General features: G+C 41.2%; 2 long non-coding RNA genes across 3 annotated transcripts in view; one reads left to right on the top strand and one right to left on the bottom strand.

The window, feature by feature from the left end:
* Positions 1–935: 935 nt before the first annotated feature.
* LOC140620030 (uncharacterized) lies at positions 936–4,293 on the bottom strand. The gene is made up of 3 exons (XR_012019777.1): positions 2,841–4,293; positions 2,158–2,393; positions 936–2,023 (listed from the first exon to the last, which is right to left on the bottom strand). It is a non-coding gene; the product is annotated as an uncharacterized lncRNA (long non-coding RNA).
* Positions 4,294–10,443: 6,150 nt separating this feature from the next.
* The window catches only part of LOC140620427 (uncharacterized), a 61,055-nt gene continuing 50,840 nt past the window's right edge, over positions 10,444–20,658 (top strand). For both annotated transcript variants that reach the window (XR_012020218.1, XR_012020217.1), the window contains exon 1: positions 10,444–10,560. This is a non-coding gene — a long non-coding RNA (uncharacterized lncRNA). The remainder of the gene's footprint in view (positions 10,561–20,658) is intronic.

The following is a 20,658-nucleotide window of genomic DNA, read 5'->3' as shown; positions in this document are numbered from 1 at the left end:
TTGCCCCCTTTTAAAGGAAGATGTAATTCACTTCAAGTTCAAAACTATACTGAACAGAAACAGCTGTGTCCATATGTTGCTTAAAAAATATTTTCTAAATAGTAACACTAAAATTAAACTTTATGTTCGAAAGAAACCCACGATGATTGAGAACACTGTGGGCTTCCTTCCTGCAGAAAAGCCTTTGATTCCATAAGAGCCCACTGAAGTGGGGAATGGGGACATTTCATTTGAAAAGCCACTGGATTTTTTTAATGAGTGTATATTGCAGTTGTTGGTGCCAAGCAATGCATCAGTGCTATGGGTACTCTATTGACATTAGAGTCAGCTTGACACTACTTTCCTTAATACAGTGGAGGGAAAAGAATCAACCATCAATAAATTTCTAAACACTAGCTTGCATTCTCTCCACATTTGACATCTTAAAAGTGAGGAGATTGGGGTTATACTTGTTTTTTTCCTTGAATAACATTATTTTCCATAGGCTTTGTACTGGATTTACTGCTTGTAAGAATCAGCTGGCTTTAGGAAACATTGATAAACTTTGTTCAGATGGAATGGATTCTTAATTGGTTCTACTCAAATTTCCAAAATGCTTCCCCCCAAGGTCCTAGCAGGTTTTAGTTTAGTAGAAAAATACACATGGCACAATGTCATTTTACCCATTATTTTTCTTATCAGTGGCTCCTGCAGCCATTTTCCTTTTCTGTAGTTAGGCAGAAACTTTGTGAGGTCCAACAGATCTTGGGATGATGTCACATGTGGTTACTTAATGGATGATAATTTGTAGGATTTGCAGGGCAAGATCTTCACGTGAATATTCAAGTCCAATTCTTTTTGTTGTTGCTGTTCAATTACCAGCAAGGGGACTTTGTATTCGCAGATATATTTAAGCTTATCTTCACTATTCATGCCCAGTAAACATACAGAAAATATGCTTGCCTCGTTCAGTAGTTTAGTTGGCTTTTTATTGGGTTTTCTAATCTGCACCAAGCAATTGATTTGATTTTTGAGTCCAAAAGCAAAGACGGAAACAGATTCATGGGATCCTGTTTCACACAAAAACAGCTAAAATAAAAATTAGCAAAGAAAATATACCCATAATACCTAGCTCCTTTAGGGCAGGACCTTTTTTTTTCACCAAGTAATATTTAATAGGCAGTCAACTTTGCTGAGACAGGGTATTTATTCAATTTTAATCACAGGAATTTTGCAGTTTATGAACACATGTGATCTCAAAGTTAGTTGATGAGTTGGTTGTTTCAAAGTCAGATTTTATTTCTCAGAGAAACGATGCTATTGATTGTGGTTGTATTCTCAGATTAGCCCATACAATCCTGTTTAACTCACAGTATAGCAAGGCTATATACCCAGCTAGAGTCCAGTGACTCAGATTCCTCTGAGCCCATGGATCTCTGAGATCCAAAGCCAACAGTGGTCAGGAGAGTGAGAAAGGAGACAGGGAACCAGATAGAAGTTCTGAAAGCCAGACAACTCTCCAACCATTAATAGAACTAGATCTTAGAAGCAGCCAAATAGGAAAGTGGGAAGGAGTAGAGCCCTACAATGGGGCTCTGTTGGTGGAAGTGACATTGGGGGTGAGAGGGCCAGGTGTAGAAGGCATCTACTATTGTAAACAGGAAGGAACAGTGATGCAGGAGTGGCCCTGGACAGAAAGCAATGTGAAGGCTGTGGTTATAGGATGGGCGAGGGGGAATGGGGCTAGAAGAAGGGACGCAGTTAGTACTCCAGTGATGTTTGACTGTTCACATCATCTCTAAGTCAAATATCCCGCAAAAGAGCCCTTTCTTATCAATGTTGACATTTTCTACCAAACCATGGTGGCCAGGGTCAGCAATCTCTATGTTGTATTAGGATTCTGAGATGCTCTAATTATAAGGATGTTTTATTCCTACCCTTACTAGGCATATGTGAAGTATGTTTGGACGTAGAAGTGTAAACTCCTTGAGCTTCAGTTTCTGTAGATAATACTTGTTCTTTGCTGCATACTTCAACAGGAATCCTATGAAGATCAAAAACAAAATTTTAAAGATATTTAAAATAATATCTATATTTAATGCTATGGCCAGCTTGTTTATGGCGATACCATACATGGAATTTAGGTGATAAATGTGGGAAAAGACCCAGTTCCCTGACCTAATGTTTAAATCTGGTAATTCGTTTTCATGATGCTCCGGTGTACCAAAAGCGGGACCAAGAGGATTCAGGTGGTCTCCGCATCCTAACAGGGAATCCTGCTTCAGCTGTGGATGGTGGGGTGTCTGGTGTGCATAGATGTCGGCGCGGCTGATGCAGAGGCAGAGGCAAGAGTGGATCCCTGGAGTACACTTCGGGGTGCAAAGCGCTCCTGGGACGGTCGGGTCTGCACCTGCCTGCTCGCGAGGAAGGACCGAGACGCACGCGCGAGCCTTAGCCACGGATTGCCCGAGCCGAACCCGCCCTGGGCGCCCCTCCCCGCCCCCGCCCCGCCCCGCCCCGGCCCGGCCCGGCCCGGCTCCCCCAGCGCCCCCCCCCCGCCCCTGCCCGGCCCGGCCCGGCCCGGCTCCCCCGCCCCCCCCCGCCCCGCCCCCGCCCGGCCCGGCCCGGCTCCCCCGCCCCCGCCCGGCCCGGCCCGGCTCCCCCAGCGCCCCCGCCCCGCCCCCGCCCGGCTCGGCTCCCCCAGCCCCCCCCGCCCCGCCCCTGCCCGGCCCGGCCCGGCTCCCCCAGCGCCCCCCCCCACCCCCGCCCGGCCCGGCTCCCCCAGCCCCCCCCGCCCCGCCCCCGCCCGGCCCGGCCCGGCTCCCCCCGCCCTGCGACGCGCGCCTCTGCCCGCGGTTCACTTGAAGGTCTCGGCACCGTCTGGGCTTGTCCGCGGAGGAACGTCGGGCCGGGCAGGGACTTGTCATCAGGCGGCCCGGGGCGGCGGCCTCTCTGAGCAGCTTTGTTTCCTGGGCTCGCCCGGTGGGCATCCTGCCTCCGCACCCGCCTCCCGAGCCTCAGCCCGGGCAGGACAGCAGGACAGGGCGCCCCTTCGGCCCGTGGCCGTGAATGGGCAGCGCCCCCGCTCCCTGGCGCGGCCGGCGGGGCTGGAGTCCGAGGGCTCCGGGGCCAGGGCTGAGCTCCGTCGTCCCGTTGGCGCAGCAAATCCCTCGTGGGCCTTGCTTGAGTGACTTCCTTGCGCGAAGTGGGACACGCTTCCTCGAGGCAGCGCCCAGAGGCCCCGCTGTGGCACAGGCGTGGGGACACGGGAGGCGGCGGAGCCCCCAAGCCCGCCTCCGCACCTGCCTCCACTCCCACAGGGAGCCTCCTGCAGGAAGGGACACTAGGTGTGGTGGGCGCTGGTGTCCACATGCCCTTCCCCCCCATCCCCCATCCCCACCTTAGATTTGAAAATGGTTACAGAGAAAAGAGGGAAATGAGTTTGTTAGGAAACTAAAACAAAATTCTTGCTAAATGTAAACGATCAAGCACATTCTAACGGGGCTGCTAGAAATGTTCTATAATAACAACTACTCCTAGTCACACTCTAATATATTAGATGCCTGTTTGACACCCAGAGAACAGTGATTGGACAAATGTAGAAATGACACCCTGCACTTCATTGCACGTAGCCTTCTGTACAGCGGGTGCTTCGGGTTCTTCTAGGTAAATAGTGGGAAAGATGCCATGCCTGAAAATTTCCACACAGGTCTTGAGACTCTGGGACACTGAGAGAGAGCTCCAGGAGATGTGCTTGCAGCTATTGTGAGCCTGATACTTTTGTCAAACTTCCCACAACAGATAAGGACTCAGTGGGATCATGAACTACAGGCTTGTTGGAGAAGGAAATCCTAAGGTTCAGACCATAACGATCAGGCAAGAATCTGTGTTAGGAACCCGACCATGGTCACACCCCATGAATGTTTAGTTCCTCATGGGGGCATATGAGACGGCAGTGTCTGCAAATGTCAGCTGACCTTATGCCATATCTTCTTAGTCTGTTTAGGGCGTACAGTGCGAGCTGCTGGACGGAAGATGAGTGCCACATGTGGTTAGAAATGTGCTTACTTTTTATTGCTTTCTTTCTTTGTGATTGTTGCTTTCTGGATACAAACCTTTCTCACTCAAGGGAGCTAGAGAAGGAATTACTAAATTCAGAAAGAGACATACAGGATTGACTTCGGTTTGAATTTGCACCATTGGTGGACTGAGATTGTCTTCTGTTTTCTTGCATCATATACTCCCGGTCTAATATGAGATTCCTCGTGGAGATGAAGAAGCAACCTCTCTCTTCCTTGATATGCATTTGATAAAGGCAATATATGTGGGCAGATAAGAAGAATACGCCCACTTCCCTTGTGCTCCACATGCCTTTTGGAAGATTTTTCTTATTATATGAACCATTACACATTCATTGTGTATAATAAATGTGCTTCAAATAATGGTAATATATACTATTAATTCTGCTACCAGCCTCCCACTGTTGTGTCATAATTTCTGGGATTCTATGTCCCATCTTTTCCTTAGTGACTAAGATCTTTGAGGTATGTATGGCTTCAGTACCACCTCTATGCAGATCATTTCTAAATTTTCATTTTCGGTTTCACAGATACTATTATAATGCCTTGTCTTCTTAGCAGCAATTTTGACATCTCCCATGGCATGGCCATATTCAATTTTAATTTCTAAATGTTTAAAACTGGGTTCCAAGTCTTCTGGTCCAGACAAGAGAACATTGACTCATCTCTGTTCATGTCTGCAAGTTCAACTATAAACCCTAGAAATGGCACAAATGTAGTCACAGGAGGATTCTACAGTAGAAAGAGGGGAGCAGACTGATCTGGGACTCAGGGATCCAAGAGTAGCCCAATGGAGGTGGCTTAGGACCCCACCCAACAGAAGGAGGCCCAGGTGTGCTCCTTCCTTCCGAATATCAGCCCATGGCCAATATCTTTGCAAAACCCTACTGACGCTGCAAGGCCAGGGGAAGGCTCTCCTTCCCAATAGGTCTGAGACTTCTTTGCCCTAGTGGAAAGCACCAACAGACAGGATGCCAACAAATGCTTTTTGTCTCCATGTGATGGAGACAACCCCCCACGACTCCCCTCTCCCCTGCTAGCGGCAGTATGGGACCCACTACTAAGAGGTGCCCAGACCCAGAAGCACTCTTCAAGCCCGAGGGTTGGAATTCCTTCTACCACCTGCACACACCAGGAAGCTGGGCAGCCAGCAAGCAGTTGATTTAACTGCAACAAGCAGGCACTCATTGGGGGTAATGCTCTCTGCCAAGCTAAACTTGAGACTTCTCTTCCCTCCTTAAGGACAAGGGACAGCCAGGGAGCAGCAGTGGAGCTATCTTGTCATAATAAGCACTAGCTTGGGAAGTGTTCTTTGCTACAGAAGCCTGAGACCCTATTTCATACTTCTTGGTCTAGAGGTCTCCTTCTGCACCCTTAGCAAGATCAGGGATGGGGCACCACTAGCCCCAGACAAACCAACCAGACCAAAATAATACCACAGGGACTCTGAACTTAAATTGTCACTGGAGCCACAGCCCACAAAATTACCTAGGACCTACTAGTTAGCCCAGAAAGGGTGACTGCCAGTAAAATGGAGGATTTGGATAGGACCCAGACGCCTAATAACTAGATAAAGTATCAGGATATAATCAAAAGTCACCTATCAGTCGGAGAACCAAGAAAAATCACAAGTAAAACGAGAAAAGATGATCAACAGAAAAAACATGGAACTGAATCAACTGTTGGGATTAGCTGACAAAAGCTCTGAAATAGCCATTATAAAAATGCTTTAACAGGCAATTTAAATTATTTTGAAATAAATGAAAAATAGATATAGAAATTATAGAAGCAAAGGAAAAGCAGTTTTGAGAAAGAACCAAATGGAGATTATAAAGCTGAAAAATACAACAGCAAAGATAAAAACACATGGGCTGGGCTCAATATCAGTGTGGATATGACAGAAGAGAAGTAGAATGAACAGAGGAGATAAAAATGGGGGGGGGGTGGAGGGAGAGATCTCAGGGACAAGGTAGGAAATAGCAAAGGTCCAACATCCATGTTATCAGTGTCCCAGGAGGAGTGGGGCTGGAGAGTTCAAAGGAATAATGAACACAGACTTCCCAAATGTGAGAGGTGAAAGACATAAACTACATTTTCAAGAAGCTGAGCCAACCTCCCATAGGATGAACCCATGGAAATCCATGCCAATACGCCTCATAATCAAATGTCTGGAAACTAAAGACAAAGAAAAAAATCTTAGAACACCCAGAGGAAACACCACTTTGATTGATAGCAAATTTCTTACCTGAAAACGTGGAGACCAGAAAGAAGTGGTACAACCTTTATAAATACTGAAGTAGAAAAATTGTAAGCTATAAACTTCATACCTGGTAAAAGCATCCTATTTCCAGATAAGATCATATTCACAGGCAGCAAGCACGAGGACTTGATCATATAATTTGAAGGGGGTCCTAATTCAACTCATAATAAGCAGTATGTCATATCCTTCTTTGCCTCTAATAATTTTATTTTTATTTTTCCCTGAAGTATACTGTTTTATTTTTTTTAATATTTTTATTTATTTACTCATGAGAGAGAGAGACAGAGACAGAGACACAGGCAGAGACATGGGAAGAGACATGGGCAGAGACATGGGTAGAGAGGGAGAAGCAGGCTCCATGCAGGGAGCCTGACGTGGAACTCGATCCCAGGTCTCCAGGATCACACCCTGGACTGAAGGCAGCGCTATACCTGCTGAGCCAGCTGGGCTGCCCCCGCCCCCCTTTTTTAAAGATTTTATTTAAGTATACTGCTTTAGATGTTAATATGGCCACACCCACTTTTTTCCTTTGTTCTTAGTGTTGAATGGCATATCTTTAACCACTTTCAACTGCCTATGCCATTGTACTTGAGGTGAAACTCTTTCTTTTTCCTTCCTTTCTTCTTCCTTCCTTCCTTCCTCCCTTCCTTCCTTCCTCTTTTCTTTTTTGGCTTGTAACAAAAAAGAGTGATCTATCATTCACAGAACATTTTGGCTATGGGCTGGCTATGACATTGTCCCATGTGTCTTCTTCAATTTGGATTCCAGACTACTAATAGGGACATGTTGTTATCTGGAATAAAGGTACAGAACTGGAAGCAGCAATGGCTGTCAAACTTCTTCTAGGAATAGCACATACCACTTCCACTCATGTTGCATTGGCCAATGAGCATCATGTGTCCAAGCAGCAACAAGGGTTTATTTTTCATCATGTTCACATTGGCTGCAGATCAACGGTGGCTCTGCTCCCACAACTTCATTCTGGGAACCACACACTGAACGAGCAACCCTTATCTGAGACTGCAGCACAACACCACTCTGGACCTTTGGTTGCTCCTCTCAAGCTAAAATCTTGTGAAAATGACAGCTTCACACCTTATTCCCATTGATATTTACATTCAGATTCTTGGAATGATTCCAGACTTCCCAAGAAAATTAAGACTGTTTCCCCATACACTGTTCATAGGTTCCACCTGAATAAAGATGCTATTTTGAACTCTCTCAGTCCAGCCAGTATTCAAAGCAGACCTTCTCTTTAATGGGGAGCTTTGGTAAATCTTCTGGAGCATCTTTTTGTAGGTGTCTTTCCCCTCCTGTTTCCTTGATGTGAAGACACATCAATGATTTGGTGAGTGGCCTAATCTTTCTGCAGCACCACAGGAATCTGGTGATCCATCTCCAGGTCTTTCCTGCTGGGGCCACAGCAACCCCAAAGACAGTTACAGTTACAGACAAAGAACAAGGAGGGCACAGACCAGCTCCCTCACTTGCAGAACCTTTGCCTGCTCAGGAGAAACACTTAACAGCTCTTGCCCTGATAAAGTCTGGAACCAGGAGGCAAATTTCTTGTAGACAGTATATTGTATACTTTTTTTGCATTCTTGCTCGTTTCTGTCTTTTGAGTAGGTATATTTAAGACACTTGCATGTTATTACTGGAATGCTACGGTTCAGGGGAGCCATTTCATTATTTGTTTTCTGTTTGTTTCCCTTTCTCATTCTTTGATGTCTATTTTCTTGACTATTTATGGATTATACAAACATCTCTAGGGATCTATTTTTATTTCTTTATAGTGTTTTTGAGCATATTATACCTTATATTTTAATTAGTGGTTGCTTTATGTATTACAGTATACATGATATCATATCTAGTGGTATCAATCTTTTACCCCAAATGAAGTACAGCAACCACGCTTCCATTTAGGTCCCATCCATTACACTTTATATTTTTAAAAAACAACTGACTTGGGATGCCTGGGTGACTCAGCAGTTAAGTGTCTGCATTTGGCTCAGCGAATGATCCTGAGGTCTTGGGATCGAGTTCCACATCAGGCTCCCAGAAGGGAACCTGCTTCTTCTTCTGCCTATGTCTCTGCCTCTCTCTCTGTGTCTCTCATGAATAAAATAAAATAAAATCTTAAAAAAAAAAACTGACTTAAGTATTTTTTCCATATACACACTTAGGACCACATCAGATGATGTTATATATTTTGATTTAAGCATCAAATGTGATTTAAGAAATTCTATTATATTTGCCCCTATTTTTACTCATTCCACTGGTTTTCTTTCCTTTCTGAAGCTATGAGCAGTTTGATATTTCTTTACTGTTTAGAGAACTTCCTTTCTTTAATCTTCAAGGGCCAGTTTGCTAGCAGCAGGCTCTCTTTGTCTTCCTTTGTTAGAGAATGCTTCTTTCCCCTTCATCATTGGAGGATATTTTCACTGGATATAGAATTAATGGTTCACATTTCTTTTCTTTTCTCCAATACTTAAAGAAACATTGTGTCAATTCCTTCTAACCTCCATATAGTTGGGAGTTAGAAATCTGCTGTCATTCAAGTTAGTGTTCTTCTACAGAGATAAGTCATTTCTTTGGCTGCTCTCAACAATTTTTTCTTTGCTTTTAGTTTCCAAACATTTGATTATAAGGTGTATTGGCATGGATTTCCATGGGTTCATCCTATGGGAGGTTGGCTCAGCTTTTTGAAAATGTAGTTTATGTCTTTCACTTCTCACATTTGGGAAGTTGTGTTCATTTTTTCTTTGAAGCTCTTCCAGCCTCACTCCCTTACCCACTCCTCCTGGGACACTGATAACATGGATGTTGGACCTTTGTTGTTTTCTGCCTCATTCCTGAAACTGGTTCCCTAGTGGGAAATGGAAGTTTCACTCCCTGCTTAGTCTTGCAGACACTACCTTAGCAGAGGAATTTGAGCACCACAGAGCAGGAGGGAATTTCAAACCCTCTTTTGGCCTACTGAAAATGTGGATATAGAGGGAGAGAAAGAGAGTATGGTTCTTTACAGTATATGCCTGCAGTAGAGGACATATTATCAAAAAAGTTTTCTATTGTTACGCCACCCTCTTCCTGGTTCTTAGGCCAGGAAAACAGCTTTTCTTGGAAGTCTTTTTGTACTGCTGATGATTCTGGATTGAAAATTTCTACAGTACCCTAAAATATATGGGAGGCAATCAGGAAACCGAGGGAACTCTTTGCTGTGTTTTTCCTCAAGTGCTAAGCTTCCTAGATGTCTTCCTTTTTCTTTTCATCTTTCAGAGTCTACATATGCTTGTTTTTTGTGTGTTAAGGCTAAGTTTTTTTCAAGTTGTTAAAGTGAAGGCTTGATAGGAACAGAGCCACTCTATCTTGAGATAACTAAAAGTCAAACTGTGTGGAGGTTCCTCAAACAGTTAAAAATATACCTACCCTACGACCCAGCAATTGCACTGTTGGGGATTTACCCCAAAGATATAGATGCAATGAAACGCCGGGACACCTGCACCCCAATGTTTATAGCAGCAATGGCCACGATAGCCAAACTGTGGAAGGAGCCTCGGTGTCCAACGAAAGATGAATGGATAAAGAAGATGTGGTTTATGTATACAATGGAATATTACTCAGCTATTAGAAATGACAAATACCCACCATTTGCTTCAACGTGGATGGAACTGGAGGGTATTATGCTGAGTGAAGTAAGTCAGTCGGAGAAGGACAAACATTATATGTTCTCATTCATTTGGGGAATATAAATAATAGTGAAAGGGAATATAAGGGAAGGGAGAAGAAATGTGTGGGAAATATCAGAAAGGGAGACAGAACGTAAAGACTGCTAACTCTGGGAAACGAACTAGGGGTGGTAGAAGGGGAGGAGGGCGGGGGGTGGGAGTGAATGGGTGACAGGCACTGGGGGTTATTCTGTATGTTAGTAAATTGAACACCAATAAAAAATAAATTAAAAAAAAAAGCCAAAGACATTAAAAAAAAAAAGTCACCCTTGGACCTATTTTGTGAGTTCCATTTTACTTTTGATAACTGACTATTCTGATATGCTATAGTGATGTCATTCAATCAGGTAAACCATACAATGGTACTAAATTCTGGAAGGTTTTGCAATCATGAGAGTTCTATAGCTGAATGGGGGAGTGAAATGGGGATGCCATTTGTCCACTTGTCTTTATGTGGGTAAAGTACAAGCTTCCTCTTTGCAAAGTGCCAGTTGAAGGTGAGACTTCATAAGCCAAGGTAAACAAAGCCCCAATCACAGGATGAAAAGCTCATGCAAACGAAGATTGTAATAGTTTTACAGACAAGTTGAAGCTGGCAAGGGTTAGTTAGGATGGAGATAAACGAGGATGGAGATAAATAAGAAATGGAGACCTGAGACTTGGGCATTACCTAGTGACTAGAGATGACTATGTTTTGTTGGGTTGAGAAAAGGCAAAATTCACATTCTGCCCTTTGGTATGAAGTCTGTCTCGTTGAACATGGCAGCTCCAAGACATTTAGGAGTTAGTAAAAACAAGTGAGACGTTTACATGTAATCTATCTTGTATTTACGCATTGCAGTGTTGGACACACATGGAAAAATATAAAATAACTGAGCACACAGAACTAGTATCTTCAATCTATTACCTCTTTATGGTAGTCATTAGTCAATAGTCTTCTTTAGGTGGGTCATTGTTAATCTCACAAGAATTCCTCTTGTTGTGAGAACCAGCCAGTGGTAGCCCACATATTTCTATCCTCAAGAGGAAAACTAAGGAAAGGACACTGATGTGGTAACAGAATGATGCATGCCAGGTTCGTTGAGAGTGTTCTTACCCTGCTTTCACTTTTCAGCAACTTTTTCTATTAAAGTCTTCAGTGAAGTTCTTCATTGCCTTAAGTAAGATTTAGCACAGTCTCAGAACTTAGAGAAAGCACTAATGCAGTCTGGTGCTCTGAATGAGAGAGCGGTGTTAGGCATGAATAAACTGGACATGGTAATTTAAACAAAACTCAAGCTTTCATCATAGAACCTTAAGTACAACATCACCTCTGCTTAAAGTTTGATTTTTCAGATTGATTTTTATGTATGTGAAAGGATGCTAAGGTTACTCACTTTGGTGTCATTTAAAAATCTATTACACTTTAAAACACAATATAAGCAGATAAACAACATTACATACATTATAGAATTATATACATTATACATTATAATGTATACATTATAACATAAATATGTTTTAAGTATTATATTTAATCTATTTATTTAATCTATTATATTTATAGATTTATATTCATCTCTTTCCCTGAGCCCCGTGTATGTCAGCTTTATATGCTCTTCTCTATCACACAGTTTAATGTCTTCCTAGCACGAATCATCACAATCTAAATTTGTATTCTTTATTTACTTTTGCCTTTACGTTTGTAGAGTGTGGCTTCCACAACTAGGATGTAAGTTCCATGAGTATAGCAATATCTCTTAATTTTTACTGCCCTTTGTGCCTCAAAAAGTTCCTAACATCCATGAGAACCTCAGTGATAATTGTTGAATCAATCAATCAATTCACCAGTGCATTCTTTAAGGGTAAGCATTATGACCCTATTCAATAGATTAATCTATCAATACTTTCAGAAGTATAAAGTGGACATTCTGATGGCTTCAGTCATTGTTACCTCAAGAGGATTATCAGACCCAAGAAAACAGAGGGTAGAGGACATTAAAGACAAATGTGTTTTCCATGACTTACATTGCTTACATATATATGTATTTGCATCTTTGTATCAAATGTTAAACGTTCCTCTTTGCTCCTTATTGCCACTTTCAGATTACTATTCTTCTTACCATTCTCATAGTTCAAAGTTTTGAACATTATCATCAAATTATTCTATTTCCTCTCTAATCCTTGTTTCAGCAAGCCACAGTCTCTCTAGTCACAAACCTATGCTATGGTTCTTGAAGATTTTAACCCCTACACTGTCGTCAATTCTTCTGATACCACAGCAGTCATCATTACTGTGGGTTTCAGAATCCACATAGTTTCTCACTCAAACATTCTGGCTTCTCAGATCCTCTGGTGATCCTATTTCCACTCTTCATCTGCCACTGATGCTCATATCTAGATCTTCTCAATACCTCCCATTATCTCAAGTTCAAGAATTCTCCTCTCCCTCTACCTATTTTATCTTTCTAGCACATGCTGCCTAAGAATTTCAATTCTAGGGCAGCCCTGGTGGCTCAGTGGTTTAGCGTAGCTTTCGGTCCAGGCCTGATCCTGGAGACCCGGATGGAGTCCCGTGTCGGGCTCCCTGCATGGAGCCTGCTTCTCCCTCTGCCTGTGTCTCTGCCTCTCTCCCTCTGTCTGTGTCTCTCATGAATAAATAAATAAAATCTTAAAAAAAAATTCAATTCTGATCATTCCTTGACCCCACTAGGATCTAAAATCCACTGATCCTATTGTCTTTCACTCTGACTCACCATCTGAATGTCTCTTCTTTCATAACCAGTTTAACTTCTGTGATACACCATTATAATTACTCTTATTTTTTATTGTCTGTTAGTCCCCTTGCTCTTTCTTACCTTCATATCTTTCTGGCTAACCCCTAAGTCTGGTTGTATCCAACTCTCCCTACTCCATGCCTGCACCAGGGCACCTCAGGCAAGAGAAAACACACAATCAACAACTTTAGGTGGGTCTCTACTAACTAGAAATTACATTACATGTCTACAAATGAATGTTTTACACTTTTTCCTCTTCCTTCAAATTGTCATTCTCAGCTGATGACTTTTTATTGAGAAAAGAAAACATCCCCCTGCTTCCACCACTGTATCTATTAATCTGCTTACAAGTATGTCCATGTTCTATTCTTGCCCTCTTGTTGCTATGGATAAATCTTCGTATAAAACAATAGCCCTTCCCCTTGTTCACTAGATCCTGTCCCTTCTCACACACTCAATAAAATTATTCCAAAGGTTCTCTTTCAATCTAGTAATCAAATCTTCCATTAATACTATATTAAGCCCATAAGAAGCATATTGTAATATCTCCAATCTCAAAAAAAATCAAAATCAAACTCTCATTTAATCTAGTATCACCTTTAGCTACTGGTTAACCCCCTCTTTTCTATCCTTTAAAGAAAAGTCCCAACAGAGTCATCTGTGTTCACTGTCTCCAATTTCTCTCTTTCTGCTTTTTGTGCCTCTTTTGACTATTCCATTTTAAGCAGCTCTTGTCTGGGTCATCAATAAATTCCACTCAGTAAAATGTAATACTTAAGTCTCAGTTCTCATCCTAGCAAGTCTAGCAGTAACACTTGACACAGGTGATCATTACCTCCTACTTAAGACACGTCTTTTTTTAACTATCTGGAAAATACTGTGGCAGACTATATTTTCCTATGACCCATACTTTTAATATGTGACCTTGACACTCTTCCTATTGAGAGCTGGTGTCTGTTCCCTCCTTGTGAATCTCAGCAAGCTTGAGATTGTTCTGGCCATAGCATATGTTTGAAGTGGCACTACATGACTTTTTAAGATCAATCATAAGAGGCCATGTAGCTGTATCTTAGCCATTAGAAGAATGGAGGAAACAATGTGAACACATGAGCACTGTGCACAGAGTACTTCCATATAGATTGCTTCAGCACACTCACCCTTCCTGACATAAAACTATTGTTATTAATAGCTCTAAAAATCACCACTCTATTTCCTCTTCACATAAAAGATATATTGCACTTTTATTTAGTTATTTTATTTTTTAGTAAAGATTTATTTATTTATTTTAGAGAAGGAGAGCACTCACACACGAGAAAGAGTATGGGGAGGGGTGGTGGGAGAGAATCTTCAAGCAGACTCCCTACCAAGTGCAGGGCTACATCTCTCTACTCATGAGATCATGACCTGAGCCAAAACCAAGGGTTGGATGCTTAACCAACTGAGCCACACAGGCACCTCTAAACTATGCTTTAACATGTACCAAGAATCAATGCTATGTGGCTATGCTACTTTTTTATTGAGGCCATGGAAATAACTCCAGATGAGGAACAAAGCAAAACTATTTTCTAAGAATACGCTGAACGTATGTAGTTACAAGTGAAGCCCCCTTCTTTTATTACTTTCTTCCTCCCTTATTTCCCATCTCTCTTCTCTGCTTTTGCCCACTTTTCTAATCTTTGCAGTTAGTTCTGTACCTTCCCACATTTGATCTGAATAGTGATGCAAATACATCCTTCTTTCTTATTCTTGATACTTCTTCTTTCTATATTCTTTTTTACTTATTCCTTAACTTAATGCTCACTTGCTACCTGTGAAAGACTCAGACCTATACTAGGTACTTAGAAAAAAATTAATAAGTACAATTTGGTATTTTTCCTCAAATAGTTTGTAATCTTTTTGCATAGAAAAGATGAGCACAGGTGAAGCAATTGAAGGACATTGTGTCTCTCCTTTATCTTTTTCCTCTGAATTCTTTACTCTCAACTACAACCTCCCAACAAACTATAAACTTCACCAAATTGAAAGCAAGAGTCAATAAAAGTGTTTTGACAGTAGAACAAAAGCATCATAAAGCACATTGAGCCACAAAAGTTTTGTCAGGAGAGAGTCTCAGTGAGGAGCAGATTCTAAGTTAGAAAGAATTAGAACATAGAGACAAATAACTGGCTCATCATAGGAAAGAGAACATTTAAAATCTATGTTTCTGGAGGAATCTGGAATATATATATATATTCCTCATCCATGAATTCTCTATTGCAAATTTGCCTACTCTGAAATGTACTTGTAAGCTCCAAAAGTTATGCTTTTATGGTCATTGAGGATGTTTGGTGAGTGGCAAAACTTTGACTTGACTGAAATGTATGTTCCAGCTGAGGTTGAAGGAGGCAAAGCTCTGCCTTCTTTATCCCACTCTCAGGATGCCAATTAGTGTCCTTTTGTAGTCTACTTCGAGCCATATATTTTGCATTTTGTGGGGGTTTTTTGGAGATTTTTATTTGTAAAATGGCTCCTAAACATAGTGCTAAGGTGCCGTGGAGTGCCCCAAGTGCAGGACAGCTGTGATGTGCCTTACAGAGAATATCTGTGTGTTAGAAAGTTTTATTCAGGCATGAGTTATAGTGCTGTTGGCTCTGAGTACAAAACTAATGAATCAATATTATATGTTAAATAAGTGTCTAAACAGAAATGTGCATAAATCAGGTATATATTGATAAGTTGATGAAATATCCTGGCCAGAGACTCAGCAGACCCTAACCCTGTATCTTCCTTAGAATAAATGGTTCAATATTCACTCTTTTAATGTTCATGGTGTCTTTATAGAACACGACTACTGTGAATGACAGGAAATCAATCTCAATCTCTCTCTTTCATTCTCTCTCCCTGTCTCTGTCTGTCTCTCATATGTGTGAGGTATATATATATATACCATAGCTAGGGCTCTAAGTCAAGTTTATAAGAAATTGTTTAATATGCAGCATGCTAGGTACTCATGGACTACTCACGCACACCATGAGCTAAGTCACTTTCAGAACTTAGTTTGAAGCTTATTAACAATGTCTTTACATGGCCATGGAAATGGTAGTGCTGAACTTAAAACTAAGTTCTGTCCAACTACAAAGAATGAGCACTTCCTTCATCCTTTTAAGGCTTTTTATTGATTAGTACTTTGGACAATTAATTAGTGCTTTAGTTAGGCCAGCTTTTAATATCCATAAGCAAAGCACAGATTATAGGTAGAATCTGGATGTATATTTTCTAGTCTTTTAAATATAGCTGAACTTCACTCCCAAGAGAATACATGAGTTGGTCTTACACAAGCACTTATGGGTCAAATATTTTCCTTGGTGTCCCTGTAACTCTCTTGGGTAACCTGTGCTCCCCTCCTGCCTCCTGACTCTTTGATCAGACAATTCTGACCTCCACTATCATTGTCTTCTCAAAAGTTTCCCTTGAGTTTGCTCTCCCCTTGGGGATTTTACTCTAAATTAACATTCCTTGTGACCACTCCTCACTGTAGATGCCCCTTGGTGCTGCTGCATGCAGGACTCTAGGCGGGGGATCCTTGGGCCCCCTGGCACTGCCTTCAGTTCCTTCCTGACCTGCCAGTATTACTTTTTTTTCTTCTCTACCTTTTCATTTCTCTTTTCATTTCATTTCTCTTCTCTAACTCACCCTGATGTGGACTTATTCACCAATTCACAAGCAATTCAGAAAATCATGTTCATTTGGGTGTTAAATAAAAAAGAGAGAGACTTTATAAACCTCCTATTAAAAAGTAGTAGCTACTTTTCCCTTTCATGCATAGCTCATCGGGTATGTACTCATGATTTATAATTTGTGTACCCAATACTTGTTACTGGTACAGTTGTCAACTTGAAAGTCTCTAAGAAAAAAAAATATTTTCTTGGTTTATCCCAGAAACATTTATGCTATAAAAGAATTGGCCAATGCATTCTAAAATTTGCCATGTTTCATCCATGGCCAATGCTTGAAAATCACTCTCAGAATTCATGAAGTAATTTTAATGATTAACCTTGTAGCATTTGTGAAGCATACTTGCTTTAATCATTTCATTTCAAAACTAGGAAAAGAGTTGCCACAGTGAGGACTCAAATTTGCATCTGTTCTTCACATGCCCTCTTCCACCAGAGATGTCGTATATACCTATGTGGGTGAATAAAATATATCAGGACTTTTCTTGTAAGCACTTGTCTTTCACAGGTGGAAGTATGAACAATAAATCAAGTTTTTGGAAAGAGTTGGACCTGTGTTTACACCAGATGTATAATTACCAGTATAGAAGCACTTCAAGTGCATTCCTTACTTAAGAGTATTTTACTCCCACTTGTTTGCTGCCAAATAGAAATTTCAGTTGTTTAAGGAGTGATGCTAGGGAGCTCATAGATTCTCATAACATGACAAAATGAATCATGAGTAGTCACGTGTTTTATGGGCTAAAGGTTTCCTAGAAAAATAAGCTTTGTCTTCATTTTATAGGAAGGTAGGAACAACACACCAGTGTTCTGAGATAATATATGCTCAGCTCTGCAGTGTGTGCAGATCCTTCCAGGGCTCTGGGCTTGCCTGGGGCCTCATGGAGGAGAGACAAGTGACCGTTCCCTCATCACATGCGGTATCATGTGCCATATTTTCTGAGTGCATGCTCTGTTTGTGTCTGACCTTTTAATTACAAGCATTCAAGTTGAGAACTTCAACATTACACAGTGAATGATGTAGTTTTCTAGTGTCTTGAGTAATACAGAGTGACTTCCACAAGTTCTCAATTTCTAGTTCCTGGCAGCATGTACTTGAACGATTGAAATCTTTTGTGAAGTTACAAATGCATTAGGCATATGGGTGGTGTTTATTATTAGCATAGAAAAGATTGCACTGCTCTTCCTGAAGGTGAGCACAATTGATTTTACATCATCCAGGATATAGATCTGCAGGGAGATTTAAAAAATTCAGTATGCAGCATAAATGGCACTAGAAATAGTAGGAGTAATGCTAATAGTTCTTATTGTGTGCAAGTCACTTTACATAATCTCTGATTCTTACAATAATTCTACAAAAGTAGTCATTTTAATGCTTATTATACAAATTTGAGAGTGGAGCTTCAGGGAGATCTAGTTACTTGTTTGATAGCTAATGAGTATTTAAGACTGGAATTTAAACTTAAGCATTTCTGACTTTACTTTCCACTATTCAACATACAAATTAGCTCCTCCTTTCTTCTTTTTTTTCTTGCCTTCTATCCTTTCCATCAAATCAATCAACAATTTTTTATTGATTTGCTAATGTGATCCAAGCACCCAGACAGACTCTTGAGATTTTGAATACAATGTCATTTTACTTCTCAACAAATTCCCACTCTCATAGAGGACACAGACATAAAAAAATAATATTTTTGTTAAAAGATGCAAGTTAACAAAGAGATAAATATAAAGTTCAGTGTGGGGGCCCAAAGAGGATCAAGATGAACAAAAACTAACCCTGAGGAGGATGGCAGTGGGAAAGGCCTGTCGCATGGCATGGGATGAAGCTGGGGATGAAGTGGTAGGAAAATTAGGGTACAGCATGGCTGGCTGCAGGGTATGAGTGAGGAGCAGTGGGAACAGGCAGGGACAGTGGCTGCAGGTCTGGTCCCAGGGTGTGATTTGAGCTAAGGCATTTTCCTCCTCGTACTTCAATCTGCTAATCTGTAAAGATGGGAATATAAGTAATGGCGCCCATTTTATAGGTTAACATAAGATTAAGTGAGTTAATACTTGTCACTTCGAAGAGTGCCAGGCACATGGCATTTTATGCAGTGAGCTTGAATAAAAACCACCTTGGCTATGCATGCTGAAGACAAGTTATTGAGGTTTTGTGGGCCTGGAAAATGTCCTCACACTTGGACCTGGATAAAAGAAAAAGTTTTATCCAGTGGAGGAATAGAATTGGCTTTGCTTTCCAAAGGGTTGTTGTGGTAGCAGCATGGAGGGAGATGGGGCTGAAGGGTGGAGTCAGGCCAGCCCTGCCCAGTGTGTACTTGGAGACACAGTATGCATCACTATTTAATTGAGGGTCTTCTCTTTCCCCAAAACGGCCAATTCAAAGGAATAGCAATCACTTGGATGCGTAACCTTAAATATAGTCTTATTACCAGGTCACATCTCGTACTAATGCGGTTTTATGTATTTTTCTGAATGTTTAGAAAAGAAAGCTTGCCATAAGACATCATTTACCATGTTAGAAACCTCCTGGGGAATTCACGGTTTAGCAGATAATTCAATTGCACCCACACTGAGAAATTAGAAAATTCAGTTATAAAAACTTTTATTTTATAATGATACATTTCGGTGGGAAAATATATTCATAGAATAAAATTTTGTTTCTTAAGTAAATTACTCTCAAATTCATTTCTTAAGTACATTGTTCTTAAATTAGTTTCCCGGCACTTGTGGGTAGACAAAAAAATGAGTTGATCCACATTTTTCTTTCAGTAGGGACCACTTAGGGAAAAAGCATTACCTACAAAAACGCAGACATTTCTCTCCTTGGTATATATACCCCACAGAAATGCATACACATGGCACCCAGAGATTTGTTCAAGGATATTCATGGCAACGTTATTTATGCTAGCTCATAGCTGGAAATAACTCAGATGTCCATTACAGCAAAATAGATATGTGTCTTGTGGTACATGGGTGCGATGAACTCTAAGGAACACTGAAACAATAGCTACATTCAGCAGCAGAGTGAGTCACAAACTTAAAGTTGAAATAAGAAGCCAGATACAAGAGAATATACTGTATGGTCCTATTTATATAAGGTTAAAAAAAAAAACAGAAAACTGGTTTTAGAAATCTGCATTGTGGTTACTTTTGGTAAGAAAGGGGGTCATAATGATTGGGCAAATAATCACAACTGGAATTTCTGAGCTCTAGCCCTGTTCTTTTTTTTTTTTTTTTTGTATATTTTTTTTATTGGAGTTCGATTTGCAACATATAGTATAACACCCAGTGCTCATCCCATCAAGTGCCCCCCTCAGTGCCCATCACCCAGTCACCCCATCCACCTGCCCACCTCCCCTTCCACTACCCCTTGTTCATTTCCCAGAGTTAGGGGTCTCTCATGTTTTGTCATCCTCACTGATATTTCCCACTCATTTTTCTCTCCTTTCCCCTATAATCCTTTTCACTATTTTTAATATTCCCCAATGAATGAAACCATATAATGTTTGTCCTTCTCCGATTGACTTATCTCATTCAGCATAATACCCTCCAGTTCCATCCACATGAAAGCAAATGGTGGGTATTCATTGTTTCTAATGGCTGAGTAATATTCCATTGTATACATAGGCCACATCTTCTTTATCCATTCATCTGTTGACGGACACCAAGGCTCCTTCCATAGTTTGGCTATTATGGACATTGCTGCTATAAACATTGGGGTGCAGGGGTCTTCAGTCTTTCAATGCATTGTAATTTTGGGGTAAATCCCCAGTAGTGCAATTGCTGGGTCGTAGGGCAGGTCTATTTTTAACTCTTTGAGGAACCTCCACACAGTTTTCCAGAGTGGCTGCACCAGTTCACATTCCCACCAACAGTGCAAGAGGGTTCCCCTCTCCAACATTTGTTATTTCCTGTCTTGTTAGTTTTCACCATTCTGACTACTGTGAAGTGGTATCTCATTGTGGTTTTGATTTGTATTTCCTGATTGTAGCCCTGTTCTTAATGTGGTAGTGGCCACAACGGTTTTCATTCCCTATTCTCTCTCTATCTTACCTTCGCTTTCTCCCTCTCTCCTTCTCTCTTCCTTCTCTCCCTCCTTTTCTCTCTCTCTCTCTCTCCATCTCTCTATCCCTATCCTATTTA

This window comes from Canis lupus, chromosome 28, assembly GCF_048164855.1.
Source record: "Canis lupus baileyi chromosome 28, mCanLup2.hap1, whole genome shotgun sequence".
Taxonomy (NCBI): Eukaryota; Metazoa; Chordata; class Mammalia; order Carnivora; family Canidae; genus Canis; species Canis lupus.
Note: the sequence above shows the minus strand (reverse complement) of the source record. Positions and strands in the feature narration are given on the sequence as shown.